This window comes from Sturnira hondurensis, unplaced genomic scaffold (genome assembly GCF_014824575.4).
Source record: "Sturnira hondurensis isolate 20B ecotype Veracruz unplaced genomic scaffold, ASM1482457v3 Scaffold0014384, whole genome shotgun sequence".
NCBI classification, from domain to species: Eukaryota; Metazoa; Chordata; class Mammalia; order Chiroptera; family Phyllostomidae; genus Sturnira; species Sturnira hondurensis.
The window spans coordinates 29,741,207-29,767,978 of NW_028087015.1; the positions used below are offsets into that span (position 1 = coordinate 29,741,207).

Consider the following 26,772-nt stretch of genomic DNA (forward strand, 5'->3'; position numbering starts at 1 on the left):
GAGAGAAACACTGGTCTGAGAAGGAAACATCGACCAGATGCTCCTCCGCACCCTCAGTCGGGAACAAGGCCCCCACGCCAAGCACGCACCCTGAATAGAATTGAACTGGTGGCCTTTTACCTCGCAGAATGGCACTCAGCCAACTGAGCCATGCCAGTCAGGGCATGTTTTTAGACTCTTTAATGAAGGAATCATATACGTTTCATTTTTAGCTTCTTTCAGTCGACATCATGCTTGTGAGATTTGCCTGTTTTATTGCATGCAGCAGTAGTGCTTCTTTTACATTACTATGGCATTAAATACCATAGTACATTTGTTCATTCTGCTGTTAAGGAATATCTGAGCTGTGCCCAGTCTCGTGCTAGTGCGGTGATTGTCATCCTTGTGCGAGTGTTTTGGATCAAATATTACAAATTCTTGTTGCGCATAAAACTAGTAGTGAAATTGCTAGGTCATATGTAGATACTGCTAAACAGTTTTCCAAAAGTGGCTTACCAAATTATACTTCCAACATTTGATAATGTCATCTTTTTAAATGTAGTTTTTTTTAAATATGTCAACTTCACCTAGTACCTTGGATATATTCTACAGAAATTGAGATTAGCAGCCTCCACTTTCCTCCATAAACCTCCATGCTTATTGGTTATATACTTATCTTTATATTATAAAAAATTATAACATTTATATATTTTCTCTAATTATAATTTAATTTTATGCTTTTTCGGTTCAGATAAGCTATAAAAATAAAAATCTAGGGGAGAGAGAAACATTGATTGGTTGCTGGCCATTCATGCCATGATCAGGACTGAACCTGCAACCCAGAAAATAATTGCAGAAGAGGCAAGATGGCAGAGGAGTAAGTGAAAGCTACACTAACCTCCTCCCAGGACCAATCTGAATTACAACTAAAGTGTAGAGAAATCATCCTGAATACCCAACTGAACCCAAGCTGGAGGGAAGAAGCCTTATAACCAAGGACAGACAGAAGAAACCACTTGACCACAAAGTGACTGGTAGGGAGTGTGGAGGAGGTGCAAGAAGGCGGGGTTCCCAAGGGCAGCAACTGAAGTTCTGGAATGGTATTTCAGTGACTGTGGGGGGTCCCCCTGAGAAATGAGGTCTAAACCCCAAGCTGGACGCCCCAGCCTAAAAGACCAGAACTGGGAAAGAAACCCAGATAACATACAGCTTTGAAGAGCAGCAGGGTTTCTGTCTATCAGGAAGAGGTGGGTGGAGACGAAGAGAGCCTCTTAAAGAGCCAATACACAAAATTTAATTTGTAGTGACTAACTCTGGGCTCTGGCAGAGAGAGGGCAGAGTGGACTAGAGATGCTTGAGGAGAGTCTGGGGCTGCTGGCTTTAGGGAGAGAACTGAAGGAACAGCTACCTGGATCCCAGTGCCGAGTCATTTCCCACACTGCAGAAGCCATCTTTCTCAGGCAGAGCCCTCTACTCCATGAGGCATCAGTCTGAGTGGAAGCAACAGTCCTTTCCACAGGAATTACTCTGCCCCACTATCTGGTGCTTAAGCCTGCTGCTGATTACAGCATGATTAGATTAACATCTGATCATCCTAACAGTTGATTAGTTTAAAAGCTAAGGTGGGAAATACAAAGAGGCAGCCAAAATGGAAAGACAAAGAAATGGACCCCAAATGAAAGAACAAGAGAATTCCCCAGAAGAACTAGATGAAATAGAGGGAAGCCATTTATCATATAAAGAAGTTAAAGTAATGACTATAAGGTATTCAACAGCATTAAAAAGGACATAGACAAATTAAAACTACAATGAGATACCACTTTACACCGGTGAGAATGGCTATCATAAACAAAGCAATAAACAACAAATGTTGGAGAGGGTGTGGGGAAAAGGGGACTCTGGTCCACTGTTGGTGGGATTGCAGACTGGTACAACCATTATGGAAAACAGTATGGAATTTTCTCAGAAAACTAAAATTGGACTTGCCTTTTGACCCAGCAATTCCACTGCTGGGATTGTATCCTAAGAACCCTAAAACACCAATCCCAAAGAACCTATGCACCCCAATGTTCATAGCAGCACAATTTACAATAGCCAAGAGTTGGAAGCAACCTAGGTGCCCGTCAGTAAATGAATGGATCAAAAAACTATGGTACATATACACAATGGAATTTTATGCTGCAGAAAGAAAGAAGGAGCTCCTACCTTTTGCAACAACATGGATGGAACTGGAAAGCATTATGCTGAGTGAAATAAGCCAGGTGTTGAAGGACAAATACCATATGATCTCACCTCTAACAGGAAGCTAAACAACAAAGCAAACAAGCAAGCAAAATATAACCAAAGACACTGAAATAGAGAACAGGCTGACAGTGACCAGAGGGGAGAGGGGAGGGAATTTCAGGGGAAATAAGGGAGGGATTTAGAGGAACCTATATAAAGGATACATGGACAACAACTGAGAAGGGTGGAAATGGGAGGGAGGGGGGAGGATGGGGAGTGGGACGGGATGGGAGTAATAGACAGAAAACTGTACTTGAAAAATAATTAAATAAAAAAATTGGAAAAAAAAGAACACACACAAAAAAAAACAAAAAAAATAAAGTTTGATAAAAATGGAAAAAAAAAAGGACATAGAAATCCTAAAAAGAACTAGTCAGAAATTAAAAAATGCAATCTGAAATAAATAATACACAAGAAGGAATGAACAATAGGTTGGAGGAAGCAGAGGACACTTCCAAAACCAGTGTTTTGGAAGACAACGTAGAAAAAACCACCCAGGCAGAGCAGCCAAAGAGAAAAGAATTTTAAAAAATGTGGATGCCTGAGAAACATTTTGGACAAAATGAAGCATAACGACATTCATTTCATGGGAACATCAGAAGGAGAAGAGAGCAAGCAAGGGATTAAAAACCTATTTGCAGAAATAATGACCAAAAATTTCCCTAATGTAGTGAAGGAAAAAGTCACACAAGTTCAGAAATCTCAGAGAGTCCCAACCAAGTTGGACACAAAGAGGCTTACACTGAGACATATCATGATTTAAAAATGACAAGGCGTAAAGATAAAGAAGAAAATCCTAAAAGCTGCAAGAGAAAAGCAGGTAGTTACTTATTAGGGAGCACCAATTAGATTGGCATCTGATTACTCATCAGAAACATTTCAGGCCAGAAGAGAGTGGTGTGAAGTATTGAAGATAATGAAAAGCAAGGACCAACAACCAAGGCTATTTCACCTAGCAAGGCTATCATTTAAAACCAAAGGAGAAAAAAGAAGCTTCTCACACAAGAAAAAGCTAAAGAAGATTGTTAACACTATACCAGTAATGCAACAAATGTTAAATGATTTATTTTAAGAGGAAGAAGAAAAAGAGAAAAAATAACAGGAAAGCAGTCTAACAAGAATATGGCACTATATAAGTATCTATCAATAATCACCTTAAGAACCAACCTTATGGGAAAACATATTTGCCAAAGTGGAGCCTAAAGTATGAAACAAACAAGCAAGGAAAAAGGAACCAGAGAGATGGACATAAAGAACAAACTGACAGTGACCAGAGGGATGGGGAGAGGGGGATAGCAGGGGAAAGAAGGGGAAGGGTTGTCAAGGAACGTGTATAAAGGACCCAGGGACAAAGACAGTGGGAAGTGGGGTGAGGAAAATTGAATGTGGGAGGTACACATAGGTTGGGCAGGGGAGAGGAATGGGGGTAAAGTGGGGATACCGGTAATTGAACAATAAAAAAAATAATCACCTTAAAAGTAAACAGCTTAAATGCTCTGACAAAAAGACATAGGGTAGATGAATGGATAAGAAAACAAGACCCATATATATACTGCCTTCAGGAGACCCATCTCAGGCCAAAAGATCTAGACAAACTAAAAGTAAAGGGATGGAAAAAAGATGTTTCATGCAAATAGAAAAGAAAAATACCTGGGGGAGCAGTACTATATCTGACAAAATAGACTTTAAAATCAAGGCTTTAGTAAGAGACAAAGAAGGACACAACACAATGATAAAGGGAACGATCCAGCAAGAGGATATAACCCCACTGAACATCTATGCATCCAGCATAGGAGCGACTAACTATGTAAAGCAAGTTTTGATGGACATAAAGGGAGAGAACCACGGAAAAACAGTTTCCTATCCTCTTCAGCCTGATCTCCCGAACCAACACAAGGTTAGAGCCCATCTGTGGCTCCACTGCCAGGAGGCATCACACCCCCTCCACTTTCCCCGCACTCTCTCTGCACTGCAATGTCTGCTTTGGTGTGTCCACGTCCCATCTCCCAGAAATTTCTGAAAATCTCTGTTGTCTTGAAATTCGCTCCCCGCATTTTTTAGAACTGCCTTTTTTTTCTATATTCATGATGACATTTGGGTTGTAACCAAGGAAAAAGTTTTTGGAGTGTGCCCCTAATCTTTATACAGATTTTAACATTTTGGGGGCACATATTTCAAACAAATAAATGTTATATATATTAAAATATCACTAGGAATGAATACCCTTGGAAACTGTCTAGATTTGAGACTTTATAAATGAATCTTCACAGCATATGCACCAAATTTGTCAACAAACCATTTAGAAAACAAAGGCAAAAAAATAAATTTATTTTGATGCACAGTAGGTCACTTAGAATGGGAAAGACTCAAGCAATTTAATCAAAAACTCTGTGGAGTCCTAGGCTTTCCCCAGATTGAATTTAATTAGGAATTTTGTCATGCAGAATTTAACAAGTTTGTCCTCAGCCTCCAAGCTCCTGGCGCTGTTCCTGGCTGCCTGCCGGGGTCTTCCCCCAGACTGTTCTGAGCAGGCTTCCAGAGGAGGAGGGGAAGGAGGAGGGCATGGAACACCCCTCTTATTAAATGGGGACGTGGGAAATTAGCAGGTGTTAGGGATGCTGAAGCTCCTTGAACATGTCCTAGGGCTTCCTCATGTGATATGAAGACCTGGAAGAATATTTTCAAAAATCAAGATCTCTGGTAAAAGGAAAGGAGTTACCGAAAACATTCAAAATCTACAGAGAACATGTGAGATTGATTAATCCGGGAGATCTTTAGAAATTAACACTAGCCATTCAACATCGCATTTTCTTTGCACTAAAGAAATTCTGTGTACTTGCTGGTGACATAATAATAAGTATGGGATGCATACTAACTTCCAGGAATTCATGGTCTCACGGTTGCATATAGATAAGCAGAGAGACGCCACGTCATTTAGAAAGCATAATGAAAAACATCTGCACAGGTTTTATGACTGAATAGAGCAGAGGTACCTGTTCAGTGGTATGTTTGTGAAAGATTAACAACTGACTTTCAGAAGCTTAGGGGGAAGCCCTGATTTACAGCATTTGCCAATTCCCATGGTGTAAATACTCACACCATAGCCAATTTCAAGCTATAGCATGATGTCACTGAATGTAGAATTGCTGAGAGAGATACGGTAGCACACCATTCTACAGTCTTTCTATAATACTGATACACCAGACCTCAGCAGTATAGATAATCAAGTGGAGTAAAGTAATAATTGATAATTAGGAAATAAGGAACTTTGAGTATTACCTTTGTTTTAAGATAGTTTATTTAATTGTAAATTTACATATAATAGTGTTTAATAATATATGTGTTTAACAACTGGCTCACAAAACTTGAAAATTTAACTCTTGGCTCTTTTAAGCCAGTACAAGTTGGCTCCAGCAGGCAAGTACCCCTAATTGGGAGCTGGGGTGGCAGATTTCCTACAGGATACGAAGGCAGTTGGAATCTGTTACCTGAAGTCAGTCTGTTCCAGTTAGAATTGGGATGGGAAAGGTAACGAAAGAAGGAAGGAGGGAGTAAGGAGAAGAACTGATGATACCCAGAGAAACGGCATCCTTTTCAGCTCAAGCAGCACGACTCTATAATTCTGCTTTTTAACTATGCTCGCTTTAATTATTTTTTAAATCCTCACTCAAGAACATTTTTTCCTTACTTTTTAGAGAAAGAGAAAGGGAGCGAGAGAAACATTGATGTGAGAGAGAAGCATCTATTGGTTGCCTCCCATAGGGCCTGAACTGGGGACTGAACCACAACCTAGGTAGGTGCCCTGACTGGGAATTGAACCTACACCCTTTGGCTATCAGACGATGCTCCAACCAGCTAAGCCACACCAGCCAGGATTAACCATGCTCTTTCTAAACAAGCACCTTCTGCTTAGGCAGGAGGGGATGGGAAGAGCCCTTAGCGCCTGGAATACTAAGGACAAGAAATAAAATCACATGCAAATAACACATTCCATCCCTGTCTCGATATTCCTTCTAGTTTATACTGATGTGGACGGCCAAGAGGACCAGGGTGGAGAGCAGTAGATCAGTGGTCCACTAAACAAAATGATCCAACAGAAATTCTAAATTAGTGGTGTGTTCATAACACGGAGTTGGGGGGCCAAAGCTCGCTGGGGGCAGTTCTGGTGTTCACTCAATGCCAGTAGCTCACGAGTCCCAAGGGGTTCAGTAAGTTGTCATTTTTAAACTCTATCTTACAAACTCATCAAAATGTGGAAACTCAGATGTGTTATAAGCTGTTTCTGGCTTCCTTTGATTACAACTAACAGAGAACCTGGCCTTAATTAGTTTAGATGTTGGGGGAAATGACTAGCTACTCTAACTGAAGAAGTGTAGGGGTAGAGCCCAGCACCCACTTAAGGCAGTGCTTGTCCAGAGGCTCAAGTGGTGATACCAGGACCTGGTGTCTCTTTCTTTTGGTTCCATTTTCGTCTTCAGATGGGTTCTGCCTTCGAAGTCACAGGAAGGCTAATCTGCTCAATTTCTCCCTCCCAGCACTTGAATAAAATTCCCGGGCTTGTCTCTGGTTGAAACAAGTGCTAAGGTCCAGTGTGGCATCTCTATGAAACTCCCAAATACATCTGCACAGTAGAATCACCTGGGGAATTATTCAAAATTCCAAAGCATAGTCACAAGCTCTTTGACTGACACAGGTATTGTTATTTTCTTAAACTCCCAAGATGATTCTAATATGGAGACAATTCAGAGGCCCCTGGATTAGGAGCTCACAAGAATGAGTTTTAGAATCTCCTCCTAGTTGACTAATGAAGTCAAGTTGAGTTAATTTCCTTAATGTCTACCTCAAAATCTTTCTTCCTAAGCTTCCCTGCCTGTGTGACAGGAGCCTTCCTCTTGCTGGACCAGGTTGCATCCCCCTACAGCCTCCATCCCCAGTGTGTCCTCATCCCTGTCTCCCTGCCCTGCATCGCTCTAGGAATCACCCCCTCCTCTGGCATGCATCTTCCAGTCACTTCTCTGCTGGCTCCTTCCTCGAGGCCTAAAGAATAATGCTCAGATCTCCCTTATCCCATAATACCCTTCCCTATTCCCTGTGGCCCACTCTCCACCCAGACAGAGGCTACGGCCCAGCTGTATAGCCCTGCCTTCGCTGTCTACCTTGGAGGAGTGGGCTCCACTCATGGCTTCTAGGTATGTCCCAAACCCTTCTAATCTGGTTGTGGACATTGCTACCCTGCTGGAACTGTTCTCTCAAAGGTCAGCAATGACCCACTTACAAAACCAAGGGCCTGTTTCTTTCTCACTCTGTTTCCTACTGAAGGCTGTTCTCTCTCCCCTGGTTGAAATACCATCTTTGCTTTGCTTTTTGGATACTGGGGACTCCAAAGCTGCTTCCCACATTAAATTTCTTTCTGTCACCTTTGTTAATTTAGGAAAGCCTTTGAGAACATGTATGGAATGTGCATCCTAAACACAGCTCTCAGGAAATATGTATCAGGGCATATTATAAGGAAAACACACTAAGACAACCATTTAAAACACAAAAACATTATTTAAGATATTCAAAATTTACACTTTATCAGAGCAAAAATTTGGAAACAAGGTAGGCAGATACGGTAACTATGGTAACCTACACAATGGGATACTAGAGAGATGGTAACATTTCCTGTGATGAATGTGTGCTGGCATGCGCGAATGAGTATCATTTTAAGGAGAAGATGCAGGGCAACATATGTATTGTGCATGTAGTCTAACTTCAACGCTAATTAGATAGCACATATAATAAGTTGTAAATCAACTTGCTTCCCTCCTCCTCCTCCACACGGCGCTTTCCATTAGAACCCTGGCAATATATCTTTAGCGACATTAGGTTTTAACTTTTCTCCCAATTGGTCTTTGTTCTAAAATTATGCAGAAACTTTTCTTAGTACAAATTTTAATCATTGTGCTTTGTCATATATTCATGTATTTAAATAATGTAATATGAATTAGTAATAAGGAGCTTTTCCCCATTTTCTAATAGCCTAAGAAGTTTTGTCTTAATCTAGGCGGTTACCAATGACTAAGAAATATGAAACCATTTTGATTTTATTGCTTTTGCAAAGGCAGGGTCAGAGTTCCTCTTCGCATTTGAAAGCCGAAGTAACATCCTTCAAGAAGGTAAATGTAATAAACATCCGAGGCAGTTTTTGGACATATGAGGCATTGAAACTTTAATAATGCAATTAGAAAATAAGTTTTGCTCCAAATATTTTCTTCTGTAGGTTTAATAAGGCAAAGCTTATTGATTTTTAGTTTTAAATATAATTCTCAGGTATATGGGCCAAATAATGCCAAGAGACTACATAAAAAAAAGAGAAAGAGAGAATGAAGGACCTATACATTGACTGTTCCCTTATACTCCTAGAAATTACCAGAATACCATATTTCACTGTCTCTTAAAGAGTGAGAAAACTACCAAAAGTATATTTCTGCCAGAATAAAGTGACTTTACTAAAATAAAAAAATTCAAATCAAACTCAGTAGGAGATTAAAATTGAACTATCTTCTTATAGCTAACATGAGCCTAAAACCACGTGTCTTCACCAATGATTTTTAAATTATAGACGCGGAACCTGAGATTCAGTGAGGACGTGCTGTTCTTTTTTTTTCTGCCGCACAGGTAAAAGCAGAAGAGCTGAGACAGGATCGGACATCTCATTTCCAAGTCAGTTCTATTTCCCCTAAATCATACAGAAAGCCAAGGGATTAGTGCTGATTATGCTGGTTGACTTCTCTAATATTCTAGGTGGGCAGGTCTATGGTTCCCATCCCTCTCTCCTACTCTAGAAAAAGTGGTGGCAAAAAATGAAACATTGGGTCTCTTTTTCCCAACGTGTGCAGGTTAATGCATTAGAATGCCTGTCCCGGATTGGCCTCTCTTTCCCCAGTAATAAACCACCTTTTCCTTCCTGATCAGCCACCATCATGTCAGAAGCATATGACTTCTTGTTCACAGAAGGTTGGGTATATGAGGGATAGCCAAATACTCCATCAGAAAGATGGGTGATTCTTGGGAGGAGGTAAAGCATTTCTAACATGCAAATTCAACCCAGAAGATGGGGGAGAAAGAACCCTGAAACTATGATAAGTCTGGCCAGTTTTACAAAAGAAAAGCTTCAGACCACTAGGAGTAACATGGTGCCAGCCACTGTTCAGTTCGTTACCCCCCTGCGAGCCTGGAGTAGGAGCACAGCAAGAAATCCATCTCTGTGACCATCAGCACTTGTGGGAGAACACCAAGACCTGCCTGGGATCCAGTTACAGAATCCGCCTACTCAAGGGGGGGGTCTCTCTATTTGTGACACAAATGTGGCCTGTGCCCTAGCAACAGATCAAACTCCAACAAAAGAAGACCACCTTAATCTGTGAAGCAACTTTTAAGTGCCTGGTATTTTTAAAAGCTTATAGGCTGCAATGATACATAAACTAGCTTGGATGGGATGAAATGAAGAGGTAAAAAGGCAACAGAGAAAGGATACGTTTTCAGGTAAGATTTGAAAAGGGATGGAAAGTTAATGAGGTGGAGAGACAGTCAAGCTGTTCAGATGGCAGGATCTGACAGAGGAGGCCAGCAGGGTTAGCAGAAGAAATGAGGATGGGGAGACGGGAGGAATGAGGTCCAGCTTGGAGAAAACATTCTCAACCCAGATGATAATCAATTCTGAGTCATATCACGGAGCGGATGAGGAGCCATTAGAGCAGAATGCTGCAGGAGCTGTGCGACTAGACACAGACAGACGGCCACATGCAGAGGGACCTGAGCAGAAAGTCCGAGGTTACCAGAAGAGGAGCAGTCATGTTCGGAATCACTGAGTTCAACGCCTGGCACAAAATTCTTTGGATTAGAAGAATGTTGCAGGGAGGAAGGGATAGGAAATACCTTTCCTCTTCCATTAAGACAAAAAAATCCAGATGCAATCTTGAAGTTGATTGAGACTACCCACAGAAAGTGAATTTCTGAATAGAAAAAATTTTAAACATGAGATGAGCATCAAAGTGTAAAGGGATTCAGAGGTCACTTTGAACAATCCTCTGAAAGGTTATCAGACACATGGTGAGGTTTTTCATGTTGGAGAGAATTAAGATTAAGATTGCTGGCTGTCTAAGATGGTCGAGTTTCGGGTCTCTCGGGAGACAAATACTAATGTCTGACCTTCCTTTCCAAGCATGCTGATTCCATGATTGGGAGAAGCGTAAGGAGCAAAGACTGTGAGGAAGGGCATGTGGGTATGATCAGAACAAAGCCCTTTAAACCTGCTCGGCGCCAGTGGACATGCAATGCCCCTGAATGTCCAGGCAGCAGAGAAGAAGGAAGGATATAAAGCCTGGGAGGAGAGATCCAGGAGAAAGAAAGGCAGGGAGAAAGAAGGAAGGCAGCAGAAAGCTGTTGGATTCCTGCCACCAGGGCTTGCTCAGATACCCCTTTGGGATGCAGGCCAACAGGGCTGCCAGCAGGAAGCTGATGGAAGTGGGCAGGGAGAGTTAATTCTATTCTAGGTCATATGTGTGTTTGGAAAGAGACCGGAAGAGAAGGCAAGTAGAAAATAAAATGATGGCTAGGTCAGTTCTAATGAACAATTTTGAAATCCATACTAAGATGAAGACAGAAATTTTTGGACATGAGTTTTGAGCTGGTAGAGAAAAGACAGAAAGACAAAGTGAATGGAGACAAAACCCAAAAGGTTACCAGAGCGTGGTCCCTGTGGAATGTGAGTAAATATTTATTAGCCAGTGTTGACTTTGGCAGACAGAATAAAGCTTGTGAAAGAAAAATGCACTGCCAGTGGGGCATGGAAGTTCTGATCTTTGAACTAAAAACAGCGGCACCTGAGGAAAAAGTAGAGTAACGCCTGTAATTGCTGCAGAAAATGATTCTTTGCATACAAAGCCAACCGGTCTCTAGGAGAAAGAGATGACACCACATGACAAGAGAAAGAGACCAAAGCCCATAAAAACCAAGGGAATACATTCACTTCCCGTAGAACACATTCACTTCTCCTGAGGCCCTGGAGCCCCTCTCCCAGTTAAGCAGCTGTGAAGGTAGGTGCCAAGGAGCCTGGCTTTACTGCTCAAGAAAAATTCCTCTGTCAGATGTAGCTGGAAAGCTCAGAAAACATTTCTTTTGCATTTGGTGCCAAGGCTAGGTAATCAGTAGACAGCCTTGTTCTGGGGGAAGGGAGGAAGAGCAGAGGCCAAAGGCAGCACCTCTTCTCTCGATGTCCACATCAGAAGTAAAAGAATACTTCTGATAGTCCAGGTCAGTTGGTGGCCCAAAGTTCCCGTCTTAATGGCAGGGACAGGCCTTTTGGGTAAAGATGATTTTCTTGTTCTTGTTTGCCCTTGGTAGGGGCCTGGGCAGGAAGACATATAGAAACAGTTGATCGAAAACTTAGTAAGAAAAAAGACTCACTTCCCAACTCTTAGAAGTTCACCTAAAATATGTCCTGCCATGTTATTGGGGGCGATATTTCCATGTAGGGTGATCAGAGGATTTGTCTATAAAATATAAATTTTACAGATCTTTTACAATTACTTCCCAAATAATAATTTATGTATTTATTTATTACAAATATACTGATTTTGAAATGCTGAATACCCCTGTGAAATGTCCCAGGCCAGGATTCTAGTACTCAATAGATATTTGTTAAATGGACAGTAGATGAATAAAGGAACCTAAAAAACAATTAAAATACTAAGAATGTGTGTAGAAAATAGTTTCCCTTTAATTACACCCTTTTTCCTTAAGAGAGTTAAAAGGATACTGTAATTGCCATGCGGCTTTTTCTGATGGGTGACATCAGCCACAAATAGCAAGGTAGTCTCAGAATCATGGAGCAAGTCTTCCCCCACTTCCAAGGCCTCGGAAAGTTTCCAGCCACAAGGGGTCTCATAAGGAACTTAACACATTGACTAAGAGCTCACAGAAAATTCAAGTCCTATCACTTTCAACAATGCCAATCCAACTCATGTCAATCGTTACTAAGCACCTACTATGTGCAGGACACAGGAGCAAATGTCTGGAGGAGGTGTATTAGGTGCAGTTCTCATGAGTATAAAGAAGTACATGTGCCTGGGGGTGAGGGTGTGGGAAGTGTGTGGGTAGGGAGGATGGGGCAGACATTTCACCTAAGTGCGTATCCACACTACCGTCTCCCCAACTCCCCCCCCCCCCACCAAAGGGGGCATTTAAGATTGTGATTATCTCACGTACGTTTTGGGTTTCAGTATTATAACCCGAGAAAAATAGCACCATAGGTAGGAGTGAGGTGCAGGAACTCACGAATCCGTTTTAGAACAACAGGTAGCACTGGTGGGACTTGAACTTTGTTGGACAGGGGTTGGCAAGGCACGGCGTTCCACTAGTCAGGCACACTCCCGGCCAACATTTGAATATCCAGTCAAGCACTCAAGGGAGCCAAATTACAGCAAATTGATTCCATATAGAGATTTTATTTTAGTCATCAACTGGCAGTCTTCAGCCAAATACCAAATGGAAAAGAGCAGATATAAAGATTATGGAAAAAATGAAATACCAACTACAAAGAAGATATTGATACTTTCCTCATTGATCTATTATGTTTTTCACAACTATCTTAGTAAACATTTAAATCTCCTTTCACTGCTTGAGATCGATGCTTCCATAAGACTCAGAAAACTGGCAAAAGCTTTAAAATATTTTTAAGGACTAAAAATTGCTTGGGTTCATGCTCATTCTAATATGTAGGATTTATAAAAGAATTTCTGATATGCGTGAATAGAAAATATAGATTGTTTTTGTGATTATAATGTAAGACAAGGATCAATTTCTCAACATCACGATAAGTAAATGCGGCAATCAGATAAGAACTCTTTAGAACAAGAGAGCTTTAAAAGTCTTAGCCAAAACCATCCCATAAAGAATAGTCTTTTAATAGCAATTAAAACAGAGATTACACATTTGTGCCACCTGCAGAAGATAAAGTCAAAACAGTATTTACTACCCAATGCTAACAGCCTAAATTTAAAACAGATTGTTCTTCCTATGTTCCCCCCACAAAATACCTTCTAAAGGACCTGCTCTGCTAGCCAAGCAACTTGCAAATGCATTCAGTAAGTTGGGCTATAGTATTTATTCTCCTTCCTGTTATTGACTCCAGATCTATTTCTCAGTATTTGCTTTGTGTTCTTCTTCTGCCAAATAAAATATTAATTGCATTTTTAGCTGCACTGCTGGTGATCAGAGAACTCTGATATGTCAGGCTAACCTGATGGAAACAGCACCCATTAACATATTTATAGGTTCAGAGCTTCTAGCGCATAATTACACCCATTAATTACTTGACAGTGCTGTATATTACAGGCTAAAAAAAAGGGCATTTCAGCTACACACTTTTACCCAGAGTAGTTTTTTTAAAATAATAAATTCTCTCTAAGGAAAAGTCTGTCTGAAGGAAATAAGGCAAGAGGGCTCACATATCTACATGTACCTAAGGCAAGCTTTTTAAAGCAACTGTTCACTAACTTTGGAATAGAATACACCCAAAGTAAATGAAATGGCATAGAGAGAGTGATTTCCAAGAAAAAAATACTTCAAACATTAGACAAATCTAATGACTATTTTAGAGTTCTAAGACAGGCAATCTCAAACAAGTAATTCTTGATGATAAGACACAGAACTATAATTTTTACTTTCAAATAAACTTCAAATACCACGTAGGACCAAAGCATTTCAAATTACCTACATTTCTGAATGTGCAATTCTAACACATAAAAAATAAAAAAAACCGAAGCAGTCCTGGGAAGAAGCCCACGAGATGTTGGACATTAACAGAATAAACAATAATGCTGTGGGTCCCCGGCTGCACAAAATGCATGCATCACGAAAAGGACGGTGACATACCTGCCACCTCTTGACCAGTTAATCAGCGAGCAAAATGATGGTTTCCCGTAAAAACTTCAGCACCGGACCCAAACACATTTTCTTTTCAGCAGTGAAGTAAGTCATTAAGAAAAACAACCGCCACCACACACACACACACACACACACACACACACACAAAACATACAAGCTGGGTTCATGATTTCTGCACGAACACAACCAGGATGTGAGGATGGAAAGCAAAGCCAAGTCTCTACCTGTACATCTGTATCTACACAGATTTCACTGAGTTCTTTGTTGCCTGATAGTGTGTTGAAAAGAGAGTCATATTTGAAAGTAAAAACCATTAAACTGTGTTTCTAGGCTACCGCAACAGACTCGGTGCTCGAATAAGAAGAAAAGCACAGTACCTTTAGTAAGTCGCCTCAGAATTTGACAACGGCATTTGAAAGAGACAGCTATCATTCTTGCTCACTGCTTTCTGTGGCAAAGTGTACTCAGGGCTCTGCTCTGGTGGCTGCAGCAGCAGCATATGAATTCCTTGCGCACATACCAGGGAAAAGGTAGTCCCAGTGGGGAGTGACAAAGCTTAATTCCTCTTGGCTGATGCAGAGGTCCGCCACATGTCATCTGGCAGAGCTGTGTCATTCACTACTACTACCACCCCTGCCCGCCACAGCCCCCTCCCCCTGCACCATCACAATGGCTTAGAAAGTAAGGCTGTCTCGATGGCAACAAAGCACCAAATAGTAGAAAGCAGGGACAACGCTGGGAAAGGAGCCATTCCATAAATCTAACACTAAGCACTGAGGGATGCATGCAGGTTTAGGGAAAGGGCTATGCATTCCAGCCACCCCCACCCCCCTTCTTCTCAGCATCAAGTCGGTCTGTGTGCTTTATGAGTCTCATTTAACTGGAAATGCAAGTGGAATGCTTGCTCTCTTACTTTACGAAGAAATGTGTGTATCATATACTGTGTTCTCTTAATAACAAAAAAGGAGGGCAAAGGAAGGAGGCAGTTTCTGTGGGGGACTCAGTCGAGAATACCATTTTTACCTATACGAAGGGAGAAGCCCATGATGGTGTTAGAGAGGCAGACGTCTGTGGTACTTTACAAATCTAGGAGGGTCAAGGCAGTCCCGGTTTAGAGATGAAAGGGCAAGGGCTCAGGCAAGGCAGCTCACGGAGCAGAAGGAGTCCTGGCCCTTTAATCACCCTTTCCAAAAAAGGACTTAGCTGGGAAGCAACACGGTCAAGACTGTTTCTGAAGATGCTGGGAATAACAGCACAGAAGACCAAGCATTTCTATTTTTAATGTACCTCATTATTCTATTTCCCAAACGACCCTCCCCCAAACCATTCTTCTCTTTATACAAATAAAAGTCTTGCAACCCATCAAATGTTTGTGAGTATCTGCTCCAGTGTAGAGCAAATGAACAAACCCTTCCCAACCCACTCACAAACTGACAAGAAGGTGGGGCACAGTTCTTCGTCTGCCCGTACCTGCCCTACTCACACTCTCCAGTCAATACTAATTCACACTGGGTCTGGAATTTTAATCAAAACCCAAGAGTCTCTCACAACAGTTTACACAAACATTCAGAAAACCAAACCAAAAAAAAATACACTTGGTCGCGAACCTTAGAAATAATCATTTAGTCAAAAAAGAAAAGCCAAACCACTGTCCAAACTACTTGATTAATATTTCTAGGACTATATGAATTATTCATACCGTCTTATCCTCTACCTCAAGGCTGTACAAAAACCTTTCAAGCTGGCTTCTAAAATAACTTCCGATACTCCAAATGTAGTGATAGATCTTTCTCCTTTTCATTCATAAATTCCACATTAAGTCAAACTATTTCAATCCACTGGTATTGAAATGCATATGCATTCTATTTTGGGTGCAATAGAAAAGTAATTTCTGTGTGAAAAATAGCCAAGTATCATGAGCATCCACTTTAAAGGTTTTTGAAAGGAACAGAATTCCCTCACCAAGGATGGTCTAGCTAAAGGAGTCAGCCATCACTAATCAATATAAAAGTAAATTAAATGAGTTGTATTGCAGAATCACATTTTTATAATTGTTCCAATTAGCCTTAATATGTTTTAAATTTCAATCCATTCCATTTTCATCCCTATTAGGTCATCCCTGTAATATTTTAGTCCCCTGATATTTTATGCTTTAAAAGAAAATGCACCTTACTGCTAGAGAAGTGGTTTATTAGATAAAGTAAAATAAATATTTATAGTTAGCTCTTTAAAGGATCTTTTCCGCAATTTAACATCTTTCTTCAAATCCAGGCACTCAGAACATGCAGCTGTCAAATAGCATTAGTAAAATCTTGCCCGTGAAACATCACCACTCCGGCCCATAATATTAACGTCCATTCAAATAAAACTCAAAATCATGCAGAAATCTCTTGCCCCTATGCTATTATGCCTACTCAGATCTAATTTGCTTCTTCCTTAAGGCTAAAATGATAAAATATTTCCCATTTGACTAGAACACTCAATTTTTTAAGGATCGTCACCTGGTCCTAAGAAAGATTTTCAGAGCTACTGAGATATCCTGTATTTCTGGCGGGAGAAAAAAAAAAAAAACCTCATCCCAGAGCCCTTTGAAAGGTTCCTGGGGGCTCGAATTAAGGAATTTTTTTTTTCTTTGGATGCTGTGGCTGCCAATCCATACATATCCTGTTAGCCAGTTTAGGCTCAGCTCTAGGAATCTTCTAGAAATGGAGATGTCCCGAAGTAGCCCTTTTCCAGGAAGTGGGGGCATCTGCCTTGTGTTCCCACTGTCCCTCATTTTGGCCTCAGAGACATCCCTGGGAGTCATTCCCAGCTCACTTCTCACCCTTAGTCCTTCCTCCTGCCTTCGCCTAATTCAACCCTCGCCTCAGATGCGGGCAAAATGCTTTCGAGAAGAGCAAGGCTTTCTATCTCAAAACTTACTAACCTGTATGCAGGACAAAGGTCCCAAATGGCCAAGGTAACTGGAAGAACTGGACCAGAGTCCCTTAACATGAGCCACCACTGGGCAGAGGGACCTTCATTTCTCAGCCACCAGATTGCTATAAGCAACTGTCCTGGGCCCCTGAAATCAACCATGTTAAGTATGGTGGCTCAGCCGCGTGGGCAACTCAAACCTTACAACGCATTCTCTGAGAGTCACCAAGTGGAGACTATGGAAATATGAAGCAGTCAAGATGCTACAAAATATATATCTGATTAAGCTCTAAAGTGACTGATCTGGAGAAAAGGTAGTTCATTGGGTTTCTTTTTCTTTTTTTTTTTAACTCAATATATGAATACATGGACTTGCTGGATTCAGGGCTGATTATTCTCTTAAAATGATAATTCACATTTTAGGACTTCTTTCAAATAATAGTTTTCTGAAGGTATAACACAAATATACTATGTTTCTATAGAATTTAATGAATTAAAAAATACTTTCACACATAATGTATCATTGGGGACACTCTGTTACAGGTTTCTGTTCAGATAAGGACTGGTTCTAGAGAAAGCATTTTCTGTCCAAGTCACTCAGCTACTGAAAGGTAAAGAACAGGAAAGAACCCAAGGCTTCTCACCCTGAATGAATATTCTTTCTACTCTTTGCTTTTTTCCCTGTGTCCCTTTTCCATCCATAGAAAACATCATCCAGATTACGCACACACACACACACACACACACACAAATTTGATTAACCATGAACTTTTAAGTGCAGGTACATGCCCTTCTGAAGCACAGCTAATGTGCCCAGAACCACGGAAACCATAAAGAACCAGAAACAAGAGGCATTTAAGAAAGGTACTGCCAGGTACCGGACTTCTAGGCACCAAGTTTCTGCCCAGCAGTCCATTCTGAACGGACAGCCCGTCCATCCTGACCAGCTGGTGTCTCTGTCACGCTCATTTCAAATACTTTCAGGATCCCTGTCAGTGACGATATGGTAGTGACTTCATCACAGGATGGGGGCTGGGAATGTAGATCAGAAAACCCCTTTAGAATGGCTCAACATTTCCAATATACTCGCAAAACTGTGCGCCAGCCCCACGAGTAGGTGGGAACAAGCCTCTTCCAAACACACAGAAACGAGCCTATTTTGCCACTTTTCTTCATGTCTTCATTCTCCTCTGTCACACTCTCCTGTGTAACATCCCCACCCCCCAGATAAACCCTGCTGTTCACAGACTCCACTGGCTCCTCACTAGAAAGAATGATCATAAACCACAAGCTCCCTGCCATAGACCTATACCTGGGGGATTTCGTTTAAAAAATTTTTAAAAAGTGCTTCTGCATTAAATACTCCACCATTTTATACCATCAGAACCAATCTGATTAAAGGACTAAAATAATGTGTACCTTCATCCGCATTTCAACTGGTTTTGTAAATCTGTTACAATATACACTTGACATGCCCCGTTGTTTCACTTTTTAAATTTAAATATTACCTTTCTTTTTCTTTGAAAACAGTTGATTCTAAATGCTTAACATGTTTAGGTCATTAATAACAGCACAAGACATCCTGACTAGTATTAAATGTACCAATTTTCCTCTCATAGTTAATAACTGCTAGGCATATTCCAAGCAAGTTTTTGGCATATTTTAAACTGATAAGAACAGATACTACACTTGATCTTAGCCAAAAGGCCGAGAAGTGATTTTTTTGGCGTATTTTAGAACACAATGTCCATGGAGATCTTAAAATGTGGCCAGCATTCCTTTTCGACTCTTTATGGACAATTTCATTGACTTATCTATCCTTAGATTCAAATAATCAGCCAATTAGGTGTCCCTTTTAAAGATGCTGAAAATAACTATGAGCCTCAAACATGTTATAATGCTTGTGGCCTCTGTCTGCCACTTAATTCATGGAGTGTGTCACTGTCAGGATCGGGCTCCAAACAGAACCTGTCACCGCCAAGTTGCAGCTGAGGACTCGTAGGAGAAGCAGGAAGAGCAAGACCTAATTTCCTAACAGAAGTTCTCAGGGTGTGGAGATTTGGTGTAATTGTCTAAGACAGGATTTATTAGGCATTTTCTATACCAATATTTTATGAGAAAACATTTTTGTAGATATAAGGATGCCCTGTAGGGAGTGTCATTAGGACATATACTTGCAAATCTGGGGTGATTAAAAAGCGCTTAGTGGCGCTGGAGCTCTGGGGTACAGGGACTGCAAAGGGTGGGGATGACGCACACTCCATGCATTACTGGCTTGGTTTACCCAGTAGGGGCCTCATGCCCTTCACGGAGCCCAGGGAAGAGGGTTGTCCCCACTCCACACCGGAAAGCCAGGAAAACTCCCACGAAGGTAAGGACCTTAGAAATTCCTCAGCTAAGAGCATCTGGTGGGAAATGTTAAGGAATGGGATACATAGAAAATGAGAAATGCAGTTCAAGAAGAGGCTTTCCAGAAAACATCCCCCTAAATTAAGCCTCTGTTAAATCCAACTATTTAATGAGGCACACTGTACAGAAAGGTAGTGTCATGGCCCAAAGCCCAGGTTTAAGATTCAAATTGATTGACTGTGAATCCTGTTTGTACCACTAAAAGGCTGTACACCCTTGAGCAAGTTTGTTAACATCTCTGTTCATCATTTGCGAAATGGTGAAAATCATTTCCAGGCTTGTTTTAATGATTAAACTGAGTTATTTGTGTAAAATGCCTAAAACAGCAAATTTGCAGACAGTCACTGCATATTTCACAGGGAGCCAAATCGGATAATCTGGCACTGGGAAACAGCACCACCTCTTAAGGAAGTGGTTGGGATTAACAACTAGAATGGCCCTGTTTCCATAAAGCCTCTCCTGACAGCAACAGCAGGAGGTGATCGCTCCCCCTCAACTCCTACACGTGTTCCTGCTGCCATTCGGCTCCTTCCTCCTGCTCCTAAATGACTGGACGCCCCCAGGTCCTGCCACAGCGTCCTGGCCTCTTCCTCTGACAGGACTCTCGCCATCACCTCCTCGCTAAGACTCCCGAACCTCAATCTTCAACCCAATTTTGCTCTCCTTCTAAACCACCTTCTCTGATTCTCCATTCCCATATTTTGGGGCACCCTTCACGACTATCTCAAATTAGCCTTAAACCAAATCTCTTCCAGCTCCTCCTTTTTTCCCCAACAGGAGGCCTGTTGCTCCTCTGTGAACTCACTGACATCCTCACCCTCTTCCTCATTAGTTCCTTCCTTTCAAGTCCCCCTCTAATGCAAATTAAATGCAATTTAAAACAGCAATGAGATACCACCTCACGCCTGACAGAATGGCTATCATCAATAAATCAACAAACAACAAGTGCTGGCAAGGATATGGAGAAAGGGGAAACCTGTGGAACTGTTGGTGGGAATGCTGACTGGGGCAGCCACTGTGGAAAGCAGTATAGAGATGCCTTCACACTGCTTAAAAAATTAAAAAATGGGCCTTGGCTGGTGTGGCTCAGTGGATTGAGTTCCAGCCTGTGAACCAAAGGGTGGCACATTTGATTCCCAGTTAGGGCACCTGCCTTGGTTGTGGGCCAGGTCCCTAGTGGAGGGTGCACAAGAGATATTGATGTTTCTCTCTTCTCCCTCTCTTCTCCTCTCTCTAAAAATAAATAAATGAAATCTTTAAAATTTTTTTAAATGAATCTGCCTTTTGACCCAGCAATTCCACTTCTGGGAATACATTCAAAGGAACCCAAAACACTAATTTAAAAGAACATAAGCACCCCTATGTTCATTGCAGTGTTATTTACAATCGCCAAGATATGGAATCAGCCCAAGTGCCCATCAACAGATGAGTGGATAAAACAACTATGGGACATTTACACAATGAAATTCTACTCAGCCATAAAAAAGAACATTTTACCCTTTGTGACAGCATGGATAGACCTGGAGAACATCATGCTAAGTGAAATAAGCCAGTCAGAGAAAGACAAATACCATGTGATTTCACTCAGATGTAGAACCCAACGAACAAACCAAAGTAACAAGGAAACAGAGACAGACTCCTAGATGGAGAGCAGATGACAGCTCTGGGAGTGGAGGCTGAGGGGTGGAAGGGTCAAGAGAAAAGAAAAAAAGGACTCATAGGCATGAACGACAGGGTGGTGACTGCAGGGGGGACAGGGCCACGAGGGGATAAATGGTATGAAAAAATATAATAACAATAATTAAAAATAAATACATGATAATTTTTTTAAAAACCTCTTGACACTCCCATTCTGACCATCGGCGTCTTAATCTGAACCTGCATGGCCACTGTACACAGGAGTTTTTTGTAACAAACACTTCTTAGTTTGTTCTAGGCACTGAGGTACTCAGCTCCCTGCTGGCTGCGCAAGCTAACTCATTCCAGATTCAGTGGCCAATACTTTAAAAGAATTTTTTTTATCAACATCTGAGTAGTTTCATGGGGGGCAGCATTACACTTCAACTTTCCGCGTAAATCAAAGTTCGTGTTCTTTTTAGGGCTAAATGAAAAGACATAATACTTTAATATAGATAATATGATGCATTACTAGTATAACGTGCAGCCCCCATTATGTCAAATACTTGTGACCAACAATTTGCAGACAAGTACATTATCTGAGGAATTAAGAAAAGTGGACAGTCTAATAGGAGAAGTTCTACAGTCCCTAACATAAAAAAGACTGCCTATAGGAGCAGACTAAAGCTGACTTAAAGGGATGTTAACTTTCCACAACCCAGGTCGTGTCCCGGGGCCTATTAGCCACTGAGAAGGCGAGAAATGCAACTCGTTCAACGGCCCAGCCAGAGTCAGCGTGGCGTGCACACAGACACCAGGTTAGACTCGGAAAAGCAACGAGACTTCTAAAAGACGGTTGCATGAAGGGGCTACTTCCAGTGTCCCGTCCATTCCCATCCCATTGCCTTTTTCTGCTTTATTTTTTCCTAGATCACTCAACACACTATTTCAGTTGTTTATTTTCGGCTCCCCTCACCCCCCCCGGAACATTTTTTTAAGTGAGGACAAAATTGACAAGATTTTTTTGTCTTTTTTTTTTTTTACTGCCTAGAACTCCATGTAGCACATGTTCCTTTTTTTTTTTGTTGAATAAATGAATTTTGGGGTCTTTCTTTCCAGTGGACTACCTTTATAAGCAATACTGTTTCTAAAGCTCTTTTACAAAAATGAACTTAGCAAATTACTGTTTTAAAAAAAGAAGCTCTGCCACTTTAAGGGCCAATTCCTCCAAATAACATATTTCTCCTCCTGTTTGCGGAGAGGGGAGAGGGAGAGAGAGAGAGATGTGACATGCACCCTCCTTTCCAGAGCACACCTCAGATTTATTCCTGGTGCTTCTGACAAGATGATTCATAAGGACCCTGTTGTTCTCCAAATAATATGAAGAAACACACAGCCCAGCCAGTTTTTCATTTTTCATGGAAGTCAAAGGCAGCAAGGGCAACAAAGGAAAACACCAAGGAAAAGATGAAAAAATTAAAAGAAATTATGTCTTTGACTTGGCTCTGTGAATGGAGAACGTAGCAAGTCCATATTCATCCTGATAATCCCATACACTCACCCTGTTAGCTGCATTCTGACCCAACACGCATAATTATAGCATAATCCTGACAAGGATATAATCATGTACGTATCTCTGAAGTAACAGCTGGACGTGTCTGTTTTTAAAAGTTTCTGTATCCTGTAACCAACGGCTAAAAAACTGTGTAATCCCGTCTTCAACAGGGCTTTATCCTGCAACAATTAACCTCCAACCCGACCTTGTTACTGCTTCAGCTGCTCTTTTGACAGCCTTCGTTTTGCGGGTGTAGGAGGTAAGCTTTCCGCAGTAAGAATGCATGTGTTAAAAACACGCAAACCACAACAACACAGCCCCCTCAACTTGAAGACGCCTTACCTGCTCAAATAAAAGTGAATTGGCAATATTTGAAGGTATTCTGCAGATAGGTAATGATCTAAAGAATTTAAATAAAATGAAGGGAAAGTCTTGGTAGAATTATTATGTCTGATACAATGCCATGGACAAGCTCCGCTTCTTCAAGCAATGTGAAACACATACACAGTTGGGTGGCAAGTGCCACCACCCACTAGAATATTTCAATCAAATGTCCCTGAAATGATGGCAGAAAGTACAAAAAAAGGAAAACTACACGTGGGAAACAGAGTGGCAGAATTGAGAGATGTCCTAAGGAGATGGAAGCCTCGGGTGAAAGCTCAGAGGCAGTTACTTCCAGACTGGCTGTTTGACCTTGGGTAAACGTTCCCGAGGACTTCCTTTACGCCTCTACCCACAATGGGCCCTGGAAGTGCGAGGTGAAAAAGATCCAATCTCTCTCTCTCTCTCTCTTTTTAGATTTTATTTATTTGAGGAGAAGAGAAGGAGAAAGAGAGGGAGAAAAACATCCATCCAACATTCAGTTGCCTCTCACACACCCCCAACTAGGGATCTGGCCCGCAACCCAGGCATGTGCCCTGACCAGGGTTCGAACCTGCAACCTTCCAGTTCACAAACCGGAGCTCAATCCACTGAGCCGCACCAGCCAGGGCAGATCCAATCACCTTGTAGGAAAAGTATATCAGTGGGGGAAGTTCCAACTCAGAACACTATACACGTAACCCAGAATTCCAACCAACAAACTATGGAATTGTTCCGCACAAAATGCTGTATAACTTCATAAGTTGGTTATACCTATGCAACACCAAGGCCCCCTTCCCATTAAAAAATCATAAAAGACTAATGACACCTTGGTTTCATTTTGAAGACCCACTCTCCGCTCGTGTGGTGTGGGTGTGGCAGGGGCCCCTTCCAGCTGCCCCTCCTGGGCCGGCATTCAGTCAGGCCAAGTGGAGCACACCATCCCTCTAGCCACATGTACTGGTCCAGAAAGAGGTAGTCACACAAGCTAGCCAGATGAGATGCAATCCCAGGATTTTTGTCAGAACTTCTTCAAAGTAGATACCGTTGTTCCACCAGCAATGGTAGGTTATGAGCCTGGACCTGCCACCCTATTAACACTTTGGGAGAAGCTGCCTTTAAACCATGCCAAGACTGAGGAAAAGAGAGTCAAGAGATGGAGAGTGACAGATCCCTGGACGTGCTGTTGGAACACCTGGATCCATCCCTTCCTGAAGCCATAACACCCTGGACTTTTCTGTTATAGTTGTCAATACTGTCCTCATTCTACTTGTGCATTTTGAATTGGGTTTCTGTCACTTGGAATCAGAAGAGTCTTTACTAATATTCTTCCTAAGCTTCAGATTCTTGGTCTGTAAAATAAGGAGGTTGTCTCTCTAAAATCCTTTACGGTTCAGCCATTCTACTAGAACACTGAATGTACCAATCTTACAGGGCTGCTGTGGTGAACAAGTGAGATAATGAACAGGAAAGCAGTTTGTCAATTTTAAACTGTCCTACAAATATATAGGGATTTATGAAAATGATGATATTCAAATATACACATATGTATATATGTATAAGTATATGTGTATATATACACATATATGTCCAGGTATGCGTGTATGTGTGTACTAAAAATATTGGGAGCCCCAGAGTCAGCCCCACTAGTAATACAATTCTCTAAGTACAGACTCAGAAAACAAGGGGGAGAAACGTCTCACTCCTTCCGTATTGCTCTCATTTTCTCAAATCTCCCAGGTTTCTACTAACTGTATCTTGTCTTCCTCAACCCATCACCACACCCAGAAGGGCCCTTCTCTCTCACTTAAGAGGAAAATGTCCACTCTTTCTCATTTCTTTCCTATAAAAGTAACATTAAAGGGCTCCTTGGGGATGTTTAGCAAAACCAACACTTTTAATCACTGGACTCTGAAAAATAAAGCCAAGGCGTTCCTTTTATTTTCCTCTAACAAAGGAAACAAAAACAGTGCCTAAAGGGGGAAAGGGCTCTGCAGAGCGGAGGGAGTGCAGAGACAGGGGGAGAAAGAAGAGAACCTGGTGTAGAGTGACATTCGAAACTGGGTTTCTCTCTCTCATTGGGCATCTTCTTAAGATCCAATACATGAGCCCCCTGAGATCTGGCAAGAAGTGTGCTGGGTTTGTGTTCGGGCTGTGCACTGGGCCGGGCGGATCTCCTAGAGGGCAGCCAAGGAGCGGAAATGGGAGTGCAGAGCTCAGGCCGGCTGGCTGAACTAACCAGGGCCCCACACTGAGGCCTGTGGCCTGGAGAAGACCTTGGTCCAGCTTCCCGTAACAGGACAGGGAAGATGAATGTGCAGGGGGCCCCTTAAAGTTCTTATACGCCTTATGACAAAGCCTGTGTTGATGGCAATGCAAGGCCTTTACCTGAGCATCCAGTGGCAGGAGCACAGAGAGCGTCACCAAAAAACCAGGGTGTTGGGGAAGGGGGAGCCGAAGTCAAGGAGAGGTGTGGTAGAGGTTGGGAAAAGCTGTGTTCTGGTTAGAATTCAGGGGGCCTGTTAGGTCGATTGGTTATGGTGACTGTTGTCATCTTTTCTATCATCACTGTCCTCATCATTCTCAATAACACAGCTGGTACTTACATGGAGCTGGGTGCAGGTCTAGGCCTCATTAAATCCTCACAAAAACCTGGGCAGGAGGAACTATTATTATCCCATTTTTCGGTTGAGGGAGTTCCTTCCCCTATTTGCCCACCAGATGCTGCAGCAACGCTGGCCACGTCCAGGAGCCTGGAAGCTGCTGGAAGACATGGGCAGTCTTTTCATTTTGGGGTCTCAGGACCCAGAACTTGGAGAACACTAGGTTCTTAATCAATTTTTTCTGGAATGAATGAATGAATGAATGAATGGGATAGAAGACAAAAGGACCAGAAGAACCATGTACTATTTCCAAGCGAATAGTCAGGATATAAGGGGCCAAGGGCTAATCACAAAGAGCTGCAGCTCTCAGATGCGGGTGCTCAGGAGCCCCTGGGACCGAGGCCTGGCAGTGGGCTCCCACTGCAGGGAGTCTTCAGTACTTGTGCACCTTTCCTGTTCTGGTCCCTTTCCTGTAATACTAGAGACACCCAACAAAAAGACACTTCAGGAAGGGACAGATTAACCAAGGGCTGGGGGGAGTGCTACATAAAGCATTCTGGAATAGGCTGGGGCTTTGAGGTGTGAGGTCCCCTGAATGGTCAGGATGCCTCAGGACCCTCCGGAGGACCTTGGCTATGAGAGCTCTCGTGAGCAGGGTCAAGTCCAGAGCCAGGCTCCCAGTTCTGGCCCTCTCTGTGCTTCCCGAGACGTCCTTTTGCCTTCCGCCCCTTCCCAGGCACACACCTTGGACGTCTGATCCCAGTCTCTCGGGACTTTTCTTAGAAAATTTCAGAAACACCCTGGCTTCTGAAAATGCAGCAGAAGCACTTCAATAGCCAACTGATTCCAAAGATACCCAGACCAGTTCAGACACAGAGGGCTCTTAAAAATATTCCGAGGGCCAACAAGAAATAAGCTTCACACACGAGGGAGATGGCTATACGAGGGAGATGTTCCTTCCATAAAGCGAGAAAAAAGTCAACACGTTTCATTAAAAACAATATGGGGGAAAAGGTTACTTTCAACATTTTACAGGATATTAATAAAATGCATACACTTTCAAAAGGTAGCTGGACCCATCAACTTTTACCTTTCTGTTGTGTAGATCTCTAAATGGTA

The 26,772-nt window shown here is 42.0% G+C and overlaps 1 protein-coding gene and 1 non-coding gene across 9 annotated transcripts in view; both read right to left on the minus strand.

Moving 5' to 3' along the window:
* The window catches only part of GRIP1 (glutamate receptor interacting protein 1), a 666,005-nt gene that overhangs the window by 255,316 nt on the left and 383,917 nt on the right, over positions 1 to 26,772 (minus strand). The gene's annotated exons all lie outside the window — the stretch shown is intronic.
* Positions 18,634 to 18,828, minus strand: LOC118998900 (U2 spliceosomal RNA). The gene has a single exon (XR_005068982.1). It is a non-coding gene; the product is annotated as a U2 spliceosomal RNA (small nuclear RNA).